We start from the raw sequence: 22928 nt of genomic DNA on the forward strand, positions 1-22928 counted from the left end.
CTGAATAAGGAGTTGCAACGTCTGTTTCGTGGTTCGGTTTTGAACCCTTATTGTGCAACCTGATTTTCTCCTATTATCCAGACCACTTTGCAAACTCCAACACAAATTCAGTTGAGTCATATGTCCTGGAAATTAAACATATCAAGGGGGAAGGAGGGAAATCCACTGCATGTTTTGGTAACAATATCTGAAACTCACACACAGAAATCTCATTTTATAGGTCGCTGCCATCTCTAAACTACGGCTGGATGATAGAGGGAGTATAATTTTAAGCGGCCCTTGAACACCACAAAATAGGCCAAAAATTTCAGTCCATAACTCGAATAGGTCACCAACAGAAGATGAAGCAGCAAAATTAGCGGACCAGATTCTGGCTGCACTTACATCACACCAGTTAAGTTACTCCAGATTTACAGTAGCAAAACTGAAATCAGAATCCAGAATCAGAAGCACGTTAAGAAGGCAGCTGCATTTTTTTTTTCTTTTTTTGTTTTAAATGCGTAGGACTTCAACCCAGTTTGCTTTGTTTCAGAAGTTTGCGCTCCCCTTTTCAGGGGGGCTAATGGTCTTTAGCAGTTGAAAGAAGACTTCTAAACATTTGACATGTGTGCTTTTTGTCTTCTTTGTGATGGCTAAAGAAGGTATAGGATAGATACCGGTATTTGTCACTCTCTCAAAGTTGTGGTTTTTCCCCTGTTTGTCATCTTCCTCTTCCCCCTCCCTCCTTGGAAATATCAGGAATGTGACACTAGTCATTAGGAGGGTCTCTGAGGCTGTATTTTGTGAGCGCGGACTCCTTAATTGGTGCAAGTGTAGAGAGTCTTAAACAAAAACTTCCTCTCCCCAAAATGATTATCATTTAAGTTAAACAGGTGTTAATGAAAAGAGTTTGAGTCTGACTAAAAATCCCTTTTCCCGCTTAATTGTTCAAACTATCACTGTCTTAACTCTTGCAAGGTCACCATTTCATTCATTCTCAAGTCCTCAGAATCTTTCAGGCCACTCTTTTTCCTACCAAAGACCAGACAAGGTTCCAAGTGCAATTCTAGCCACCCACCCCCATTTGCTGGTCATCTCCCCCTCACCCCCCAATTTTTAGGTTATTATACGACAGCTGGCTGAAGTACACAGGTATTATAGATGTAAATGGAAGCCAAAAATATAGCCAGCACAGGGATGCTCAGAACATCTGATATCAGGGGACACCCAATCCACCAGCAGCACACCACATGGTGTTGATAGGGCAAAACCCAACCTGCTTCTGCTGAAGCACAAAGCTAAAAGACCAAGTATTTTTCGCTATCCAGAGAAGTGCCGTTTTTTCCTCCTGCTTAGCTCCCGTCCTCAGCTCGGGGTACAATTCCAAAAAATCATTAGAAAAAGGTATTTGTGACTCTAGATAACATGACTAGTCCTTTGTCTTTAAATAGGTCACTTGATTCAAGAATCTCATGGCGCTTGGCAGTACTATTTGCCACTTCACAGATGTGAGGTTAGATGACTTGCTCAAGGTCACAAAGCAATAAAAGGGGGAAATGCCCAAGGCCAAAAAGCAATAAAGGGGGAAACTGGACATGGAGTCCAGACTTCTCCAATTCTGAACCCACTACCCTAACCTCTAGACCAAAGGCGTCAAACAATGGGGTAGGCAGGCCAGATCAAGCTCAGCCGATGGACTTGTCTGGCCTTTGACATTCAAATACTGCAAAATCTGAAGCTTTTATTTTGAAAAAAGCATTTCTAGTCTTCATGATTATGAAGGCAACAATCCAAATAAGTGTGTGAAGCCCGACAGCAGCATCCTTCCAGGGCTGCAGGCAGCCTGAAAGATGTTGACTGCCCACCCCCCATTAATCTCATTAGGATATTAATGCTGAAGCCCAATGACAACACTTCAGTGATCAGCAATTAAATAGTTAATGCTTCCATTTGAGCAGATGGAATGGGAGTTACTGTAGGGAAGAACAGAGGTGGCACAGACAGGGAAGGCAGAGAGAAGGAAAAGGAAGATGGGAAGACGACAAAAGGCGCAGAAATAGCAAAGATCCTGACGGGCAGCATAATTTCCCTCCTTGGTGCTAATTAGCAACCAAACCATGCAGCTTTTAAGACCCTCTGCAGACTAAGCTAGTCAGGACACGTTAGCTAACATCACATTTCTAAATCCTAGTAGAAGCATTCAAGTCTATATAGATCGAGTTTCTGATGACATCACAGGGACCAAGAGCAAAGCTATAATGTGGTGTGAGGTCACTGGGATGACAAGCAATAGAGAGCACCTTGCATCTATGTTCTGGTGTATTTTATATTCGATAGACAAGAATAAGTTGTACTTCTCAGGCCGAAGGTTGCATGTGAAAAAGTTAATATTTCAATTTCTAGTATCATTTTGTAGTTAGACACTACCACAAGGCTAGTATTCTCTCTGCTGCTTCATCCAAAGCCCCATTACCCAATGGAAAAAGGGATTAAACTACTAGTTTGCACTCCCCTCGAACTTTCCAAATCAGAGGATTTCAAATTGCTTTAAAATCAATGACTCACCTACCTTGAACGCAGCTATAAATAGTATACCCGTTTGATAGATGGGTAAACAGTCCCTCTGAAGTCACCGAGATTGCAAGGCTGTGATTGAGGGCATATTTGACCCAAAGATGTTGACTTCAATGTGAGTTGTGGGTGCTCATCATTTCTGAAAGGGAAAAAAAAAATAAATAAATAAAACCACCAATCAGGCTACCTTTACTTAATTATTGAAGCCTGGAAATTTTGGCTAACATTAGGCACCTAAGTGACTTATCCAAGGCCACAGAGACCAAAACACCCACCCCCACCCCACTTCAACAAGGGGATTCCACTTCTTGGCAATGGTCTCTGTTCTCTAGAGCTGGGGTCGCATTATTAGGGGCATGGTCTCCTTGGTCTTTATGGCTCCAGAGAGTGTATAGAAGGAGAGCAAGGAAAGTCTAAAACTGAACTCTGAAGTTTTATTTTGTGGGAGTGTGGCATACATATGGGATTCTATCTGAGAACCAGTGATTCAAAGAGATTTGGGGGTCATAATGGATAAGCAGCTGAACATGAACTCATGTTCATGTGGCCAAAAGAACTAATGCAATCCTGGGATGCATCAATAGGGGAATCTCGCATAGGAGTAGAGAGGTTATTTTACCTCTGTATTTGGCACTGGTGCGATCACTGCTGAAATACTGTGGCCAGTTCTAGTGCTGACAATTCAAGAAAGATGTTGATAAATTGGAGAGGATTCAGAGAAGAGCCATCATTAAAGATTAGAAAACCTGCCTTATAGCGATAAAATAAACAGATTGAGCTCCTTGAGTCTAACGAAGAGAAGGTTGAGGTGACTTGATTACAAGTCTAAGGGCTTGTCTACACAGACAGCACTGCAGCTATGCTGCCGTAGGCTTCAGTGAAGATTATGTCGATGGGACATTTTCTCTCGTCGTCTTTGTTAATCCACCTCTGCGAGAGACGGTACCTATGTCAATAGGAGACGCTCTCCTGGGAACATGGCACTGTCTACATGAGGGGTTAGATCAACAGAACTACGTCACTAAGGGGTGGATGGCCATAGTATCTCCATGGGGAACAAATATTTAATAATGGGCTCTTCCATCTAGCAAAGGTCTAACACGATCCAATAGCTGGAAGCTGAAGCTAGACAAATTCAGACTGGATAGGAGTAAATATTTGACAGTAGGGGTAATTGTTCCAGTGGTTAATTTACCCAGGGTCATGGTGGATTCTCCATCACTGACAATTTTTAAGATCAAGATTGGATGTTTATCTAAGGGATATGCTCTAGCAATTATTTTGGTGAAGTTCTATGACCTGTGGTACACAGGGGGTCAGACTAGATGACCACATAGATTCCAAGGCCAGAAGGAGTCAGTGAATCCGTAAGAAGGGAACTGGACTTGCCCCCTTTCCTCCTCCAGTGATGACCAAAGTGCTTATAGCAAGTTTTCAAGGGGCAATAAAGATGATGCCCTGGATCCCTGCAACACCATTTTCACAATCCATTACCCGACTTATTATTCAAATACACAGAGTTCCCCCGTGCTGGGGCAGCATCGCCCATCGACACAGAGCTGGTTCAGAGTTCTTACAATAAATACCAGAAGAGTTATGAATCTTGTGACGTCTTCTAGCCCTTTCAAGCTGACAAACTGTTCCCCAAATACTGCTGGAAGACTGATAATTTCTCATTGCTTGTCCTGGGCAATAGGTGTGCCCCTCACCAAATAGGCTTACCACTTAAAAGCTTAATTGCACCTGTGGTTTAAACATTATCCCCAACAGCACTTGGGAGTATTTGGATTTGGGCATTCCAGGTGTGGGACTCAGGCCTGCGTTCACAAACAGAGCTGGGCAAGCAGGAGTGGAAGCCGCTGGTAAGAGCAGGTTATATACACCAGAGGGCAAAGGCGGGGGGGGGGAGGGGAGTGTTTTTGTTTTGATCAGATTTGGCTTCACTTGCATTTCCAGCTGGGTTTGGGTAATGTCCACCGCATTGTTTGTGACTAAGGGCAGGTTTCCTGGTCTCAGATTTCATTTCCACAACAAAAAGATGAAAGTTTGAACCACTTGTACAACTTGGGCGTTTGCAGCCAGCAACGGTAACTGCACAGCAAGCACACTCCTCTGTGCTCCTTCATCCCACAGGCTATGTGAAAAATGGAGGAAGAGGAAATAGCCCAGGTCTGACCTGGATTACAACTTGCCATCCTTCCTTTACAATCTGACGTTTTACAAAAAGGTTAATGCTCCAAGATTGAAGGCACACTCAAATGCTTCTCTATAAAACCTTTTTAAAAAAACCTGCAACCTACAGAGGCAGTCCTCCTTTTCTCCCCTCTCATTTGGCAGATAGGGATTCCTATACCCCACAGTTCTTCTGGAGAAGACCACAGAAGATCAAGTTCCTTTCATTCACTCATTTGTGGACCCATTTAGTCCATGCTATGTAGACATGCAATGCACTCCGTTCCCAGAAAAGAGTTTGTGTTGCTTCTTCGGACACGGTGGGAGAAAACAAATAAAGTAGGCCTTGAAACTAGGTACATCATAGTAGCCAAACTTAGAGCCAGGGACCAGGAATCAGCAGGTCTTAAATTCTAATCTCTGTTTACAGTGACTTACCATATTAACTCAAGCAGCGCACAAACTTTCCGGGTCTCAGCTCTGCAGTCTACAAAAGGGAGAAACTATAGGGTGTTGCATGGTTTTAATATAGCTCAGATATGGGGAGCTTGCCCCTCTGAGGGTGTCTGAGCCCCTGTTGTTACTGCCTTTGTGTACTCCAGGATCTGGAAGGACCATGCCCACCTATAGGGGTCGGACTCCCTCCTTACTCCCCCGCCACATGAGCTCGTTCTGGGGGAGCCTACCCTTCTGGAAGGGTCAGAGGCCCCATCCCCAGCCAGGATCTGCCCATTTGAGTGGGGGTGCAGAGAACAGGTACAGTTCATCCATATCATAGGCTCTAAAGCACACGAGAGGGATGGAACACCCAGAGAGATGAATGGAGCAGTTCACATATCTCACTGCTGTTTCAGGTTGTATTCATCTCCATGGGGTGTTCTCATTCAGCTCAGACCATCACAGTGTGAGGAATGGGCCACTTCGGACCTTTCAGAGCCTCCAATGCTACAGATGCCCAAGCAGAGGAGCCTTTTCCCTCCATCGTCCCTCAAGCCCTCCTGTTTAAAGGACGATGATTGTAAGGGCTTGCCTACACTTAAAATGCTGCAGCAGTTCAGCTGCACCGCTGTAGCATTTCCATGAAAATGATACCTAAAGGAGGTGTAGGTACTCCACCTGCCCAAGAGGCAGTAGCTATGTCAAGGGGAGAAGCCCTCCCATTGACATAGTGCTGTCTACCCTGGGAGTTAGTTCGGGATAACTGCGTTGCTCAGGGGTATAAATGCCTGCATGGATTTCCTTGAAATTTGCTGTGCTTTGTGGGAGTGCAGGGTAGGGTCACTGACCCACATTTGGAGTCAATCGAGCCAGGGGTTCCGGAGATACAATCCTGGAGAAAAAAATAGACATTTTTGAAAAAGTTTCTAGGGTTTATCTTGTTTTGCACGGAGCTGAAGATCAAACTGTTGCTGTGATGTGTGTCAGAATGGTCTCCAATCAGTCAATTTTCACCCGAGGTAGTGCATGGTACCCACTAAGTCTTTGGAAAACCCAAATTGTGAATGGTATTTAAGAACACGTTCACTTCGCTTGCACAGATGTGCAGTCTGGAAGGACTGAAGTGTGCATGCGCCGATAAAGAAAGAACAATTTCTATGCAGCCACTTTGTGCTTGCCTGCATAATCTAAGGGAATGTGCTGACACAACTGCCCCAGTGAACACCTTGCCACTGATGTTTCTAGTCCGAACCTTTGTACCTCTGTCCAAAGAGGGAAAGTGGCCTAGGCAACTTCTCTCCCCCCACCCTTTTTGTCTTTTAACAGTGTTAGACTGAATCCTTTTAGGAGTAGCAGCCGTGTTAAGTCTGTACTCGCAAAAAGAAAAGGAGGACTTGTGGCACCTGAGATTGAATCCTGTGAGTGAGTGTGAGCAGGCTACGCAAAGAGCTTGGACACTGTAGCAACTGTGTGTTAAAGGGGCATAGCTGAAAAGAGGGTAGAGTTAAGATTGTATCGACAACCTTAAGTGAGCATTTCCTGGTTTTGAGAAGTTTTAAATTTTCCTCAACTCTGTGTTCTGCAAGAGGCTCACCTACCAGCAAGCAACCGTAACTCTGTGTTAATGTAGTTTTTTGCCGCTGAATAAATATATTTTTGGGAAGTACACAGATCTTCATATAAAAACCTGTGGCTATGGGCAAGGGATCTGTCTCTTGGGCAGGGTAGATTGATTTAAATCAGCAAGCAGGAAACCCCGATTTAAATTATTGATTTTTAAATTTCATTTTGCACTGTATTTTATTTTCCTGAAGTAGGTGGATTCTTGTTAACACACGTTATTTGCAACTAAATATAGCCTTTTCACTAACTTTGATGCTTCTCTTTGCTAACCAGGAGACTACACTATATCGATACACAATTAAATTATATAGCTCAACTTTACCTTTATTCAGATTCTTACTTTTTACATTTACTATGTTAGAAAATGCTTGAAGATGCAAGAAAAAATTTAGTAAATAAAAAAAATGTGATTTGTGTCAAGCTCTATTTGGATGGAAATTCAATTCAAAATATACAAACAATTTTAATTTTTTTAAATTAAACTACCTTAAAAGTGCCTGATATATTAACTCTTTTCTTACCAAAAGATGTTTTGATATGAAAATTGATTAAGCAAAGGAAGTATGAATAGTTAAGTAACTGAACTGATAGATTCTGGCCACCCTGTCCTTCAAGATTTTAGAACTAGTAGATCTTACCCTCTCACACCTAGTTTTTAATTCATAGATTGGAAGAGGAAAACAAACTTTCCTGCAGTTTCAACTCTCAGTTGGTTTCCTCACTTTTTTAAATGAGCTGAACTAAAATGAAGAAAATATTCTCTGCATCTGCGGGAGAGATGACTGTTAAAAGCTGGTTTCGCTCTTTAACAAGTGTGGTTACAGGTGTTTAGCCTGTAACTTCCAGCAGCTCAGTGGTTTGATTTTCTTCAAAACTTGGCAGCAAAAGTACTGCTTAATTTTTTTGTATTAAATTATTCTAATAGATTATAATAAAAGTGTAGGCCTTAATGTAGGTTGTCATAATTTTCAAATTTAATTTTAAATAGGTTTATTGAAAAAAAACCTTTATTTAAATGAAATCTAATTTAAGTAAAACTGTAAGGGTTTTTTTTTTTTATTAAAAATATGATTTTTATCCATCCTGCTCTTGGGAATAGTGAATTCCATGCATGGATCAAAGAGGGCATGTAGAGCTAAGAGAGACAGCAATAGGAGTTGGTTCTGTGTTTAAAAAAAAGAAAAGAAAAGAAAAGTTAAACTAGATATCCTGGAGACGGAGTATTGTCTACCAGGTTACAGCAGCTTTCAATTAAAGTTACATTTTATCCTTAGGCAAAGTTATACAGTATCTCTCTAATATTAGCGGGGGCACATTTTCAATCATGTAGATCTTATTCCCCACACACCACATTAATAATAGAACAACATTGTGAACATCGACCAAATCAGCTGGGAAATAAGAATTTTCTCTTCCCTCTCCTCTAAAGAAATATCCCTCCTCTAGAAATATCACTGAGCAACTGGAGTTAAAGGGGAGGGAAGTGGGGTGAAAATGCGGGGGGATGTTTGCTTCCCAGTAACGTGTACAATAGTGTGGCAGGAGTTCACACACAGTATACGTTTTTGCGCAGCATGAATGACTGAACCCCCCACCCCCATCTCACACATATGTTAAGGCTCAGCTTCTGCTTTAAGCCACCATAACCAGAACAGAAGTAACACCAACATACTGTTTTGAACATGCTTCAGAAAGGTCTCGGGCTCTGGCCATGACTCTCCACGAGTATTGCAGTCCAATGACAGAGGCAGCATTAGAATGCGATCTACAGCAGAGCCTCTCTCATCCCCTACCCTGCCTGGGAGGCATGTGAGAAGGCGGCTCTTTGCAGCAAGTCTCCGGAATGCAGTATGGCCCCAGGCAGCAAGAGTGGTTTCCAGAGAGGCTGTTTGCCAATTGTTTCTTGTAGGGTCCCACAGCTCTATTCTTTAATATTAAAGACAATGGGGATCAAAGGCAATGGAATCTGTGCCTCTCCCAGCCCAGCTCCTGGGTAAAATTCTGAGCCTCATTAGCAGCCTTACCTTGCTGAAGAGGATTCCTATTCTAGGCACGGAAGACAGTTGTTGGCAGCCAGGCAAAGGAGACCTTGAATAAAATTGTCAAGAGTCCCTGTGTAATGTAAAAAGAAAAGGAGTACTTGTGGCACCTTAGAGACTAACCAATTTATTTGAGCATGAGCTTTCGTGAGCTACAGCTCACTTCATATGCATCCGATGAAGTGAGCTGTAGCTCACGAAAGCTTATGCTCAAATAAATTGGTTAGTCTCTAAGGTGCCACAAGTCCTCCTTTTCTTTTTGCGAATACAGACTAACACGGCTGTTACTCTGAAACCTGTATAATGTAAGTTCCTACATCACTTTAGCCTGCTCCGCACTGCACGGTTAGGTTGACGTAAGCTGCCTTGCATCAACCTAGCTGTAGAAGTGTCTCCACTTAAGTTTGGCTACCGCCAACATAAGTGCCTCTCTACAACAGGTCTACACTACAGACCTATATTGGTATAACTCAGGGGGGAGGAGAGGACAGGACAGTTATATCAACCTACTCCCCCCCACCCCCCATAGACAGTGCCGTGTCGATGGAGAGCTTCTCCCACAGACAGAGCTACTGCCTCTCAGGGAGGTGGATTAACTATGCCAATGGGAGAGCTCCCTCCCGTGGTCATCGCAGCATCTTCACTTAAGCGCTACAGCTGCATCAGCGTTTTTAGCGTAGACCTGCCCTTAGCGACACCACCTCCCCAAGCAGCAGAGAGTCAACGTGGATGTAGTTAGGTCAACGCAGCGTCAGTGTAGACACGGCATTGCTTACATCAACTGTTGCTGGCTTTCAGGAGCAGTCCCGCAATGCCCCGCACTGACAAGACAATCCATACAAGTGCTCCTGGTGAGGGACACGCACTACCGACATAAGGAGCCAAGTGTGCGCACGCAAGCGATTTAATAACTGCGGTGACTGTATGCCGATGTAAGTTAGGTCCACGTAATTTTGTGGCATAGACATAGCCTAAGAAAGTCATGGGGACTAATGATACTAAGTCACATCTGAATCTGAATCCTTCCCATGCCATCACATTTTGCTTAGGGCAGTCGTCGTCACTAGTCAATCCTAGAGAATCTCCTAGTCAATTGCGATCTCTTGCAGTGTAGCCGCTAAGGCAGGCTTCCTGCCTGCCCTGGCCCCACACCACTCCCCGAAGTGGCCAATGTGGCCCTGGGGACGGAGGAGCAGGGGTCTCCTTCCAAGCGCTGCTCCTGCCTGCGAGCACCGCCCCCGAAGCTCCCATTGGCTGGGAACAGGGAGCTGCGGCTAATGGGAGCTGCGGGGGCGTTGCTGGAAGAGAGGCACGGTGTGCAGAATCACATGCCCCCCACCCTCCAGGGGTGCGTTGGCCCCTTCTGGGAGCGGCGTACGGCTGGGGTAGGCAGGGAACCTGCCTTGCTGCGCTACCAACCAGGAGCTGCCTAAGGTAAGTGCTGCCTGGCGGGAGGCCGCACCCCAACCCCCAGCCCCTCCAGGAGCCAGCAGCCCAAACCCCCTCCTGCACCTCAAGCCCCTGCCCCAGACCTGAGCCCCTCCTGGAGCCAGCACCCCACACCCTCTCCTGCACCTCAACACTCTGCCCCAGTCTGGACCCCGTCCTGCATCTGAACTCCCTCCCAGAGCCTGCACCCCTCACCCCCTCCCAAACCCTTACCCCAGCCCAGTGAAAGCGAGTGAGGGTGGGGGAGAGCGAGTGACAGAGAGAGAGGATGGAGTGAGCAGGGCAGGGCTTTGGGGAAGGGGTGGGGTAGATCCTAGGTTGTCCTTAAATTCAAAAAGTGATCTTGGGCATACAAAGGTTGGAGACCACTGGCTTAGGGTATGAACAAGACCCCACCCTCTCTCCCTCCCTATCATGTTGTTTGGCAGAACACCTACTTTGTGTTTCTATAAACATAACTTTTTTACTGGGACAGGTTAGGCTGGAGGGCCAGTTGGCTGCTTTTCCGGTGGTCCCTACCCTTTGACAGTCCTCCCTAGAGTTAAAGGTCCCACCAGCATTGCTTTAAGGGTCATTTAAACACACAAGCCTTCCTGCTGCATCTCATGATGTAGTACCCAGGGAAGACCTAAGTCACTTAAGCACTTTTAAAATGTTTAGCCTGTATCCCTGCATACAAGCTTGCTAACCTCAACCATGCTTTTTGGAACAATGCTGGAATGGCTTGTTGCCTTGTACACTTGCTATTAAGCTTTCACCCCTGGTTCAGGTTCATGCACTGGCTGTATATACACTAGGAAAACTGGGACCTAGATTTTATTAATGGTGGTAGCAGCAGTGGAAACCATGACGTAGACGTGACTCAGACACTTCCAGTTGCATCATCTAACTGCTTAGAACAGGTCCAGAAAGGGCAGCGAGGAAGAATGCACATGCTTTTATGTTGTTAGCATTCGTGCTACAGCAATGGTGGGAGATTTTCAGAAAAAACAAGCAACAGGATCATTACTGTGGATACTGGATGTTCATGACCTGGGTTAAGAACTGCTTAGTGTATCCAGAGTCCATGCTGCCTACTTTTAAACGCCTTCAGAGTCAAGGGTGGTGTTGTGTCTAGGTAGTGGCATGTTATCTAAAACATGGAACTGGTAGCAGCATCTCACTGAATCAAACCCCAAAAAACCAACACCTTACACAGAAAGTGGATGGTTAGTCAGCTTTTTCCAGCTGACTTTTGCACATCTACCGTGATAACTGACTGAAAGGTCATACTCAAAGAGCAGTTATCAATGGCTCATTGTCAAACTGGTAGGACATATCAATTGAAGTCCCACAGGGATCTAGCCTGGGTCAGGTACTAGTCAATATTTTCCATAATGATGGATGAAAGAGTAGAGAGTATGCTTATAAAATTTTCAGATGACACCACAGTCAGAAGAGTTGCTAGCACTTTGGAGGACAGGATTAGAATTCAAAATGATCTTAAATTGGTCTGAAAAATCAACAAGATGAAAAAGTCACTAAAGAGAAGTACAATATTTAGGGAGGGGGAAAAATCAAAAGCTCCTATGCAACATAGGAAATAACTGGCTAGGCAGCAGTACTGCACAAAAGGATGTGGGGTTATAGTGGATCACGAATTGAAACAGTCAGTCAATGATGATGATGCAAAAAAAAAAAAAAAAAAAAAACACACACACCACGCAATATGTAAAACAGGGGAAATAATTGTTCCACTCTACTCAGCACTGGTGAAGCCTCATCTGGAGTAATGTGTCCAGTTTTAGGCTCCACATTTGAAGAAGGACATGAACAAACTGGAAAGAATTGGGGGCGGGAGGGGGGGTACGTTTAGAAAACATGACCTATGAGGAGAGGTTCACAGAAATGGGCATGTTTAGCCTAGGGAAGAGAAGGCTGGAGAGATGCATGACAGTCTTCAAATAAATAAAAAGCTGTTTAAAAGAGGACTGATCAATTATTCTCCATGTCGACTGAGGCTAGGGCAAGAAGTAATCTGCTTAGTTTGCTGCAAGGGAGATTTAGATTGGATATTAAAACTTTTTTCCTAACAGGTTATGTAAGGAGGTTGTAGAATCTTTATTATTGGAGGCTTTTATGGGAACAGGTTACACTAACTCCTGTCAGAGATGGGTCTGGGTATACTTCATCCTACCTCAGTGCAGGGGGATGGACTAAATGACCTCTTGAGGTCCTCCCCAGGCCCAGATTTCTGATTTTATTTTAAGAGAAAAACCTAGCTTCCATGGTGGCTTATCCCTCTCACTGAACAGCAGCCCCCCAAAAAAAGTCAATTTGGAAAGTGTCATATTAGAGGAAATTGGATACACTATGCCCCCACATCTGCCCCCCAGAATTCAGTTAATTGGCACCCAATTCATCTCCATATCTCATTTAAGGGCTCAGACATGAAGATACATTGCAAAACCAGAGCATGAGAGGATTTACATTTTTCCCCCAAACAAACTTCTTTGTAGCAGCATCTAAATTCCCTCTGGTGATCGCTAAAGGAAGGGCACAACAGCCAGGGAAGTGTACTTGGACATCAGTCCGGTACTGTGTCAGGGTTAAGGTGTCCAACACTGACCAAGAGGCACTAGATTCTAGTAGCAGGCAGGAACAACTTTCCATCTGTCTTAGTTTTAGTGAGTTAAACATCAGCTTTTGATAAAGAACGTAATGTCCTAACCTTAGAAGTTTGCTCTTCTTCTTGATTTGGAGTTTTTCCACAGAGCAGGTGTTTTTCCCCCTGTACATGTATCTTGTTTCCTCTTATTCCATCTAGGCATTTACAGCACCCATCACTGGGGTATTCCACCTGCCCTCTCTAACTACTTAGATACATTCACAAAGAAAATAAACCCAGACTTAAAAAAACCTGTCAGTTATGTCAGCTGAAGTTTAATTAGGATTAATTAGTGGCAAAACAATGCTCTATCTACAAAGTCTCACATTTATTTATAAAAAGCAAAATTCGCCCAGGTCTATAATACAGGTCTTGGGCACAGCAGCACTGTAATAAAGTTGCCTGGCACAGTGCTTACTGTTGACTTTCAACACTACTTTTAAGCATTTAGTTGCAGAAACATCAAGGATGATCCATCTCCAGCAAAACATGCTTCACCTGCATGGAGAAGTCCCATTTTGTAAAGGAAGGGACAGAGCCACTGCTTTTCATTCAGAACACAACTGGAGCCTACCAACCAAGAAAGTGGGTTAGGATTAAACCACTGGAGTAGGGGCTGGGTTGCCAACTGTCTAATCACACAAACCCAAACACCCTTGCCCTGCCCCCTCCACCCCCCCTCTCTGTCGCTCCCTCCCCCCCACCCTCACTCACTTTCACCGGGCTGGGGCAAGGTGTTGGGGTGCGGGAGGGGGGGTGCAGGCTCTGGGCTGGGGCCAAGGGGTGTGGAGTGGGGTCTGGGCTGAGCCTGGGGCGGGGATGCAGGGTGCAAGCTCTGGGAGGGAGTCTGGGTACGGGAGGGGGCTCCGGGCTGGGGTACAGGAGGGAGTGAGGGGTGCGGGCTCTGGCCAGGCAGCGCTTCCCTCGGGTGGCTCCTGGTCAGTGGTACAGTGGGGCTAAGGCAGGCTCCGTGCCTGCCCTGGCCCCACGCTGCTCCCGGAAGTGGCCGGCATGTCCCTGTAGCCTCGGGGGGGCGGGGCCTCTGCCCCTGCCTGCAGGCATCCCCCCTGCCCCCCCCTTGGCCTCAGTTCCTGGCCAATGGGAGCTGCAGAGCTGGTGATTGGGTGTGGGGGCAGCATGCAGAGACCCCCTGGACCTCCGCCCCAGGGACATGCCAGCTGCTTCTGGGAGCGGTGTGGGGTCAGGGCAGGCAGGGAACCTGCCTTAGCCCCGCTGCGCCACTCGACTTTTAGCCTAAAATCTTCCAGTTTGGCTTCAGTAACCTCCGAGAGATAGAGTCCAATTCTGGGAGATTCCTGGCGAACCCGAGAAGGTTGGCAACCCTAGTAGTGGCCCTACTGCTCCCTCTAGCAGATCCCTGCTTTACAGGCCTATAAAAAAGGACCCAGAGACTATTTAGGTCAACTCTCCAAACCACACAAACATTGCTGAGCATCCCTTCCGAGTGCTCCCTTGCTGCTCCTGTCTCCATGCTGCAAAACATCTCCAGTCTTCATCTGAGGCAAAAACATAACAAATAGCGTGTAGGTGTCCAATGTAGAAAAGATCCCAAATTGCATCAGTGGGATAAAACCTCAGACCAAGAAAGGATTGAAAGTCTATTTCAATACCCCTGACCAAGGCTGGAGTCTATCTGTCCCTGCTGGAAGAGGTAACTAATGGGCATTCAGGAGGCACTTGAGATTTCGACATCAGAAGTCGAACAAAAGCTGAACATGCTGTGGTCGACAGATGGCCACTGATCACTGAGGCTCAGACTATTCTCAGAATTTCGAACTTGTCACTTCCCTTAAACACCAACAGTTCACAGTTTTAAATACAAGAACAGGGAGAGGGGAGAAAACTTAAAACCACCTGAGTCAAATACCAAGAGCCTTTTTGATTCACAGTGCTTTAAACTGCTCAAAGACCAAAGATTAGTCTAACAAGAAATTCCTCTTTATGAGTACACGGCAGCCCAGATGACAAAAATTAAACTGCCACTCAGCCCTAGTAGAAATTCACCTATCTTTCACCTCCCACTGACATCATTAACATGCTACCGTCAGCAATAAAGAGCAATTGAGATCAAACACAAACGAGCACCACCACTCTTCCTCAGGTCTCCCCCTAATGGGTCAGAATTTTTGGCTGGAGCTGGTCTTTTCCTGATAGGGCGATTTAGTTCACTTTTCAGTTCGTGCCACTGCTATGATACAAAAAGTACAGAGCCAGGAAATCCCATGTTCACACCAACGCAGTCCTTTTCATTCACACCTTTTAGCACATGGAACCCAACATTAGTCATCTAAATGCAAAAATTAATCCGTTTTAAATGTGGGTTTGGGCACCTATAATCAAAAGCCTCCCCTGTTCCCAAGTTCTGAGGCCCTTTCTTAGATTGGGAGAAATTTTTTATAAATCTCTCTACCACTTGATTTGTACAATAGTTTGCAATACTATTTTTAAACTGCCAGTAACTAAGCTAAACCATGGCCTGAAACACCAAACCAACTGCTGTCACAGTCCAGAAATGTCGGGGTTTTAAAACTCAAGTCTAGTCCTGTATAAAGGGGCTGCACACACGTGTCAATCAGCCACTGTGGCAAAACAGAGGCGCTCAGGCTGAGATTTCAGAATGGCACAAACTTTTTTTGTGGGGAGAGAAACTGCCAGTCCCCTAACACATCTGGAACACCCTCTGAATTTTCAGAGTAACAGCCGTGTTAGTCTGTATTCGCAAAAAGAAAAGGAGTACTTGTGGCACCTTAGAGACTAACCAATTTATCTGAGTTGTTAGTATTGACTCCGGGGTTGGTACTTGGAGAAGCCAGATGCTACTCCATTCTAGTTTTGTTTATCTATCTCCAGTTTCACACAAAGTGACACTTTTGGTAGTGACGAAGAAAAGAGGGAAAGAAACCAGTTATATATAAGCTATACAGGAGATAGGTATTGTATGAATGAGAGTTTTTACAGACTTAAACTGCCTACACTCAGGGCTTGTCTACACTTACATTTTATAGCGCTCTAACTTGCTGGCTCAGGGGTGCGAAAAATCGCCCCCCTGAGCCAGCAAGTCTGAGCGCTTCAAAGGCGCTAGTGTAGACAGGCTCCCAGCGCTCGGAGCTAATCCTCTCGTGGAGGTGGATTACCAGGAGCGCCGGGAGAGTCTCTCCCAGCGCTCGTGCACGACCACACTCGCACGTCAAAGCGCTGCCGTGGGAACACTTGGAAGCTTCTAGTGTAGCCATGCCCTCAGTGTCCTGAAATTCTTCAAGAGCTGGTCTGACATTTTTACTTCAACCCGTATGAGGAAGCATCATGAATCCCCATCCTCCCGCTCCTAGCATCAGAATAAAAAGGAAAAAAGGAAAGCACCTACATGGTATTTATGCAGAGTGGTAAACAGACAGGTGATAAAACCCTGGGGTGTCAAGGCAGCAAAAAGCCCTGGCAGGAGGGCTGATATTGCCATGCGTTTGGATGCTCAGCAAAAGGCTGATAATTAAGAACACAGACCTAACCCTACATGATATTGCAACAGCTCAAGTACTGTTCTGAAGCAGGTAAACTAATATTGCTTGTACCTGTTCCAAACCACATATTAATACATGGCTTCTGTTTCTACAAAGCCTGCTGGCAGCTCTCCTGGAAGGAGCTCCTATCTCCAAGACGATCTTGCATTTTTGCCTGGTTTCTGAAAAAGGATCTCAAATAAGTGGCTGGAGCCCACGGTTTTGGAAACCCCACTGTGTTTATCTTTACTGATAAGCCTGCAATCTTGGCTGGGAGTGCATCAGCCCGTGTCTGCAGCAAAACCCTCCTCTAGCCAATGCCTTCTTACAGGAAGGGGTCTCGGCCTGGGCATTTCATTTAACCCCTTACTGGTCTGTGAGGAATGGTCTTCTGCATCAGTGCCTTTGTAAAAAGGGCACAGACAGAAATAACTCCATTGAGTCAAACCATCAGATCCAATTAAGTGGCTTTTAGCCCACGAAAGCTTATGCCCAAATAAATTTGTTAGTCTCTAAGGTGCCACAAGTACTCCCCATTTTTGTTTTGTTTTGTGCTGATACAGACTAAGGTGGCTGCCATTCTGAAACCGGTCTCCATTGAGTCAATCGCTGAGAGCCCTTTGGTTTTCTGAAGCTGGAGAACTGCGCAATGCCGAAGTGTAGTTAGTAGGTTTGATCCTTTGATAGGGGACTGAAGGTCTGCTCGTGCAGGTTTCTTAGTACTTGAGCGTTCCATCCACATACACAAACCAAGGCTAAATATCAAGAGTCCCTAGGGACTTCCCAAGGTTGTGATGCCTAGAGCTTGGGCAGCTGAATGCTACAAACAAGAGGCTGTTCTGAGAGAACAGTCTCCACTTCTTCTCTTCCCCACTCCCCCCCTCCAGTCCCCTTTCAACACACATGAGGTGGCCATCACCAAGCTGGTTTCAGTTAACCATGTGCCTTGCCAGAGGTGTTTTTTTAAATGGTGTTTTCAAAAAGTTATTTTTATTTATATTACGTGCATACAGTGAACCAGGCTTTCAGAAGCAGTACAAGCCTAGAGAGGGCCTTTGCACTCATGAGCTGCTGCAGCCTTTATTCCAGACACACCTCTTGCCAGGTGGAAGAGCATTTACTCATTAACTGATCCATAGAGAACCACTTTCCCTAGGTCTGCCTGTCCCCATATCCTAAATCACATACAAAGAAAATAGTACAGCAAAAGGTACTACCTGTCTCCCCACTGCTCTTAAACAGACACAATCAGCCGACTGGAAATTCCAGCTGAAACATTTTCATCTCTGTTTTGGAGCAATACAGTGGGTCCTGGCCTACTAGTCCTCCAGCAGAAATGAGACGCCAGGCAAAGGATTATAATGAGTCTACTGGAATTTCCATTAGAGCATTACATCTCGGAGGGACACAGTGCAATAAATAGAGCTGGGAATGCTAGCCGGTCAGTGTTCACATGGCCTGGCACTCCTTGAGCTTGACGAAGACAGCAAGTTTCTTCAGCAGCGTTTGCATGGGTTTATTTAACTCACGTGACCAGTTTCACACTTTCTTACTAAAGGAAAAATGAGAGCACAAAATTGTTTCTGGGCAGCAAAGCATGCCCATCCAGAGAGACACAATTTTACTTGAGTGCCGATCCAAAAAAATAGTTTCGTGTGCAACTCTGCTGGTTTTGCTTTCACATCCAAATGCAAAGCAGCTAGCAGAATTTCACTGTGCAGGTCCTCATAGCAATGGCTGTAAGTCGCACATTTTCCCCCTCACCCTTGGCTTGTCCTGCACAATCTAAATAAACCTTTGCCAGACACAGCCTTTCAGATCACAAAATAAATTCCTAGAACCTGAAAAATTACTTTCCTCTTCTGAAATGATCCAAACTGAAGCATTTTGTCTTAATTGTACAACAAGTGGCTTATAGCAGTGATAGAGGAGTGGAGATGTGCTACAGAAGTAGAGAAACAGGAGGGGGCAGGCTGACCCAATTGCTAATGCCACTCAAAGCCCAGAAACCCTCACTGAAAGGGTCAGCTGCATGCTAGACTGCTTCTGGACAGAAATGGCTCTGCCATCCCCTGGCCTCACTCTTGCGAGGTTCTGAACAAGTCTGTGCGAACTCCAGTAGTCCTGCATTTGCCCTCCACTTTATTTCAATCCATTGGAACCATGAACGGTACAGCCATGTGCGTGTGAGTACAATATGGTTTTGGGTCCAAGAACAACAACAACATAGGAAGGAAGAGAAGGTAACATTAAATCAGTTCCAGACAGAGAAAAAGACAGCCTGTCACTAGTACATAGAAACTCACAGAGCACTCTCACATAGAAGGGGACCAGGCCAAGTGACTAACCACCCCCAGCCCATCTCTGGAGAAGTTTGATTCTGGAACTGCATCCAGATCTGAACTCCCTAGCTCAGGCCCACTAACCTTCTTGCCAGGTTGCTGGAAAGAGGGACTCTCAAACATCTTAAAGTTGTATTATTTGTTTGGATAGTAATGCCGAGAAGGCCCCCTTGGGGTGAACACTGCACAAACACATAACAGAATCCCTGCCTCAAAGAGACTATGAGCTCTGTAATACAGCACTATAATATCAAATGCCATACTATGTAACTTAAATACGTGCATTTATATAGTTTTTCCATCAGATGACCTCAAAGCAAAGCACTCTTCAGAAGTGAGGAGGATTTATTATACCCAGTTTCCAGACGGGTGAACTGAGGCCGAGGTTAAGTGATTTGCGCCAAGGCAGAGCAAGCGAGAACCCAAGTAGTCCCAAATTCCCCCTTTCCAGGCTCTAACCACGAGACATGCTGTCTTACATTTCACCTTTATACTGTTGTATAGTAGGCCAGAAAACAATTAACCACAGGTGAGCAATAAGATCCCTCAGCTGGCATACAAGTCATTGAGCGGGGGTTTAGGGTAAGAGTATTTGCCAAGGTGAATATGCTATGAAGCAGGGCACCATTTCCAAATACAGTATGTGCTAGTTTTATATATTGTCCTTATCACCAGCATTTTTTTTCCCCTGATGGTGGCAGTGAGGTGGGGGATTGGGTGAAGAATTTCTCTAATTTATATCAATAATTTAAAAAATAAATTTGTTGAGAGACACGCCTGCCACAATGGAATATTCCACCAGGAAGAAAACTCCCCTCTCAAGCGAGTGTAGATTGCGAAGCATTCTGTGAGCAACGTCCTTAAGCTAAATACAATACTGCTTCAGAATACTGGGGAAGCCTGGGCACTGAGTGACTGCAGAAGAATTAGCAAATCAGAAATTAAGATATGCCACCCCCAGAGGTGGATACTGGTCCTGCCTAAAATTGGCTTCTGCCTCAACACCAGAAACGGAGTTGCTGCTTAAGGTCTTGCTCCTCTCGAGCAAGGAGCTGACAAGGCCTCTCCCCCTTGTGTTGTGTTGCTTTGAGGCTATTTCACACCAGCGACCAGCAATATTGCTACGTGGCAGGACACACTGTTTATGCATGTAGTTTGTGATAAAGGGTTTAGCTGCTGGAAAACACTAGGCATGGGAGAGAAGATAAGGAGTTCTTATCTTGTCCTGCAATAGATGGTACTCAGTTATTGAACTCAAGTCTGTACTGAATGGAATGGATCAGCAGCTTCCTCCCGTTCATTGGCGAGAGAGAGAGAGAGAGAGAGAGAGAGAGAAGGAAGAGTTTATGCAATGATTTACTGAACAGGAAAAATATTGATGTGTCTGGTTAGAGCATCTTGGAACACAGTCTCATGAGATGACCATCTCCATATCAAGTTATTTTAAGGTGTGGAACATCCAGCATGACCAACAGAATTCCAGGTCTAGCAGAAATAAAAGAAGATTGAGATTCAGGTTAAAAAAAAATTACAGCATGAAAAGACTTTTGTAGGAGTACAGCAAGAAAAGATTGGAGCTATTTAGTTCACTGAGAAGACATAATGGAGGTTTGCAAAACAAGGAATGCTACAGAGAAGAAAGAAAGGCAAGCAGGCACTATTTATCCCCCCCCCCCCCCAATAACAACTCAAAATGCATTTGAAACTGAAATACAACACGCAGTTAGCCTATGGAACTCATTGCCACAAGATACAAGAGGCTGGGAGCTTAGGAGGATTTAAAAAAAAAAAAAAAAATTAAAAATGGATGTGAATACCCAGCTACACAAATCTGAATACAAATCTGAGGGATAAAAGACCTCGTGCTTCAGTACATAAAACCAACTACTTGCCTCCTCTATGAGCAGGTTATTCCTTAAAAATTTACTTTTACTGGTCCTGTCACCTTTCTCTGAAGCATCTGGCATTTGCCTCTATTGGAGTGGATGCCAGACTAGACAGACAGATCCTGGTTCTGATCTGGCATAGCAATTCCTGCATTCCAAGCTGGAAAGGAAAGAACATGCTGGGGAAAGTGTAGAATATTAGATAGCAAGTTCCATTAACAGACAGCCCTGTTAGATAGCCTTTGCTCCCCATCAGGCCTGCACTCAGGCTAGTGGGAAGCAGGAGAGCATGGCAGTGGGTAGGTTGCTTCAAGAACACCAAGGGCCAAACTTGGACTTCAGTTGTAGGTGCTTAGGGGGCTAAGTTTGGCCCTTTAAGCCCCCCGCAATGGGGGAAGGGGTGCACTGGAGTAGATGTGTTACAAAAGAAAAGAAGGACCAGCAAAACGGCCATTTGCAGACTGTACTGTAAAATGCTAGATTTAAAGCAGAAATACTGACAGCGCCAGACATGAAGGTCCCAAGAGCGAGCTTTAAAAAAAAAAAACAAAACACACCCAAACCAATCACTCCTGTGCCACGAGTGCTTCTGCAGCTAGAAAACCTAGTTTTCTTAGCGCTCCTTCCTATTAGCCTTTGGATGAGCCTTACCTCTCACAGCAGAGCGGTAGGGCAAATTCATACACCAGTTTGTAAACCTCAGGCCCAGGACACACTGCATCCACTCCAAAGGGGCATTTAAGACAATGGCCTCTGTCTTCCTCTTGAGCTAGGAGGTTCTGAGTCAGCTGAGGAAATTAGGCCCATGTCTCTGGATGAAGCTTCCCCGTTGGCTTTGGCTCCAAGCCAGATTAGCCCTCAGATTGAGGCCTTGTGAGGTGTACTCTACAGAAATTGCTACCGGATATCTGCCCAGAGCAGCATCCTGGAAAACCAGCTCGCTCATACCCCTGCTTTGCGGACACTCTGCTTGAAATCAGCTGCCATTGTTGCATTATTAGTAACTATTATCATAGCACCCAGGCACTCTAGACATGGACCAGAACCTCACTGTACTAGGTGCTGTACAAACTCAGAACCACCCCTCCTGCCCCCAAGTCCTCATTCAACTACCCATGCCAGATATCGAGCAGCAGGCACCACCACAGACAAGAGACAAATAAACCGATCAACGTTAGAAGTAGTTGCAACACTAGCTAATAAAAGCCAGGAAATCCAGAACCTACAAGTAAAGATACTCTCGCTTATTGTAAAACAGAGAAAACTACATTATTGTCCACACTGATGACTGACTATTTAACTTCATTTGAATTTCTTAACTCAGTTACTATTCGACATAAATTTGTCTAAAATGGTTAGCAATATGTCAATTTAATTCATTAAAGAAGAAGAGTTGACACAATAAACTTATTTTTGGACCAAAAAGGGCTGCATGAATGAACCAAGGTTTATTCCATTATCTCATCAAATCAGTACATAAAAATCGAATGTCTCCATACAGCAATAGAACAAAATCCTGAGTCTGTATCACAAAAAAAGTCCTCAAAAGATTGGGAATGGGGAGGACAAATTTAGCAGGCACGGGGTGACTGACAAACCCAGTTACTGTATATGTGCATTAATGATTCCCTTGCCTCTTAAAAAAATACTACTTACTGTTATCCTTTAAAGTTGTACATAGGGTTGCCAGTTTTCGTTGGATGTATTCCTGAAGGTTTCATCACATGACCATCTTTAATTCCTAGAGACCTCCAGGACAATCCTGGAGGGCTGGCAACCCTACTCAAACTTGTACATCATGGCCAGGAAAACTGCTTTTCGGAACATCTCATTGTTCCTTACTAACTTCTTTCCACCCCTCCAAAAAGGGCAGTCTATAGAATTACCCCAAAAGCTCTGTACAAGGGCAATGGTAACAAATCCATTAAGTGGAGGGCAAAACTACCATGTCTCTTGTCCTCTCAAGGCACATGTGTAACACCTTATTAACAATTAATAGGTTAATACCTTGCATTTATATAGCATCTTTGGTATACAGGCCTCAAAGTGATTTACAGAACATCGGGATGTGTTCTTACCCCTGGTGAAACTGAGGCATGCACACACAAACAAGTCAGGTGTCTCACCCAAGATCATGGAGCAAGTTGGGGCAGAGTAAAAATAGAAACCCAAGTTCACTGACTCCCAAATCCTGGATCTAACCACTTAACACTGCATCCTAAACAACGGGAGCTATGTATGTATCTAATAGAGAATAGTCC

The 22928-nt window shown here is 44.8% G+C and overlaps 1 protein-coding gene across 2 annotated transcripts in view; it reads right to left on the minus strand.

Moving 5' to 3' along the window:
- The window catches only part of HIC2 (HIC ZBTB transcriptional repressor 2), a 95235-nt gene that overhangs the window by 47973 nt on the left and 24334 nt on the right, over positions 1–22928 (minus strand). For both annotated transcript variants that reach the window (XM_084649099.1, XM_084649100.1), the window contains exon 2: positions 2549–2692. The gene's annotated coding sequence lies outside the window, so the exon portion shown is untranslated. The remainder of the gene's footprint in view (positions 1–2548; positions 2693–22928) is intronic.

Source organism: Lepidochelys olivacea (genome assembly GCF_965140295.1).
Source record: "Lepidochelys olivacea isolate rLepOli2 genome assembly, chromosome: 15".
Lineage (NCBI taxonomy): Eukaryota > Metazoa > Chordata > Testudines > Cheloniidae > Lepidochelys > Lepidochelys olivacea.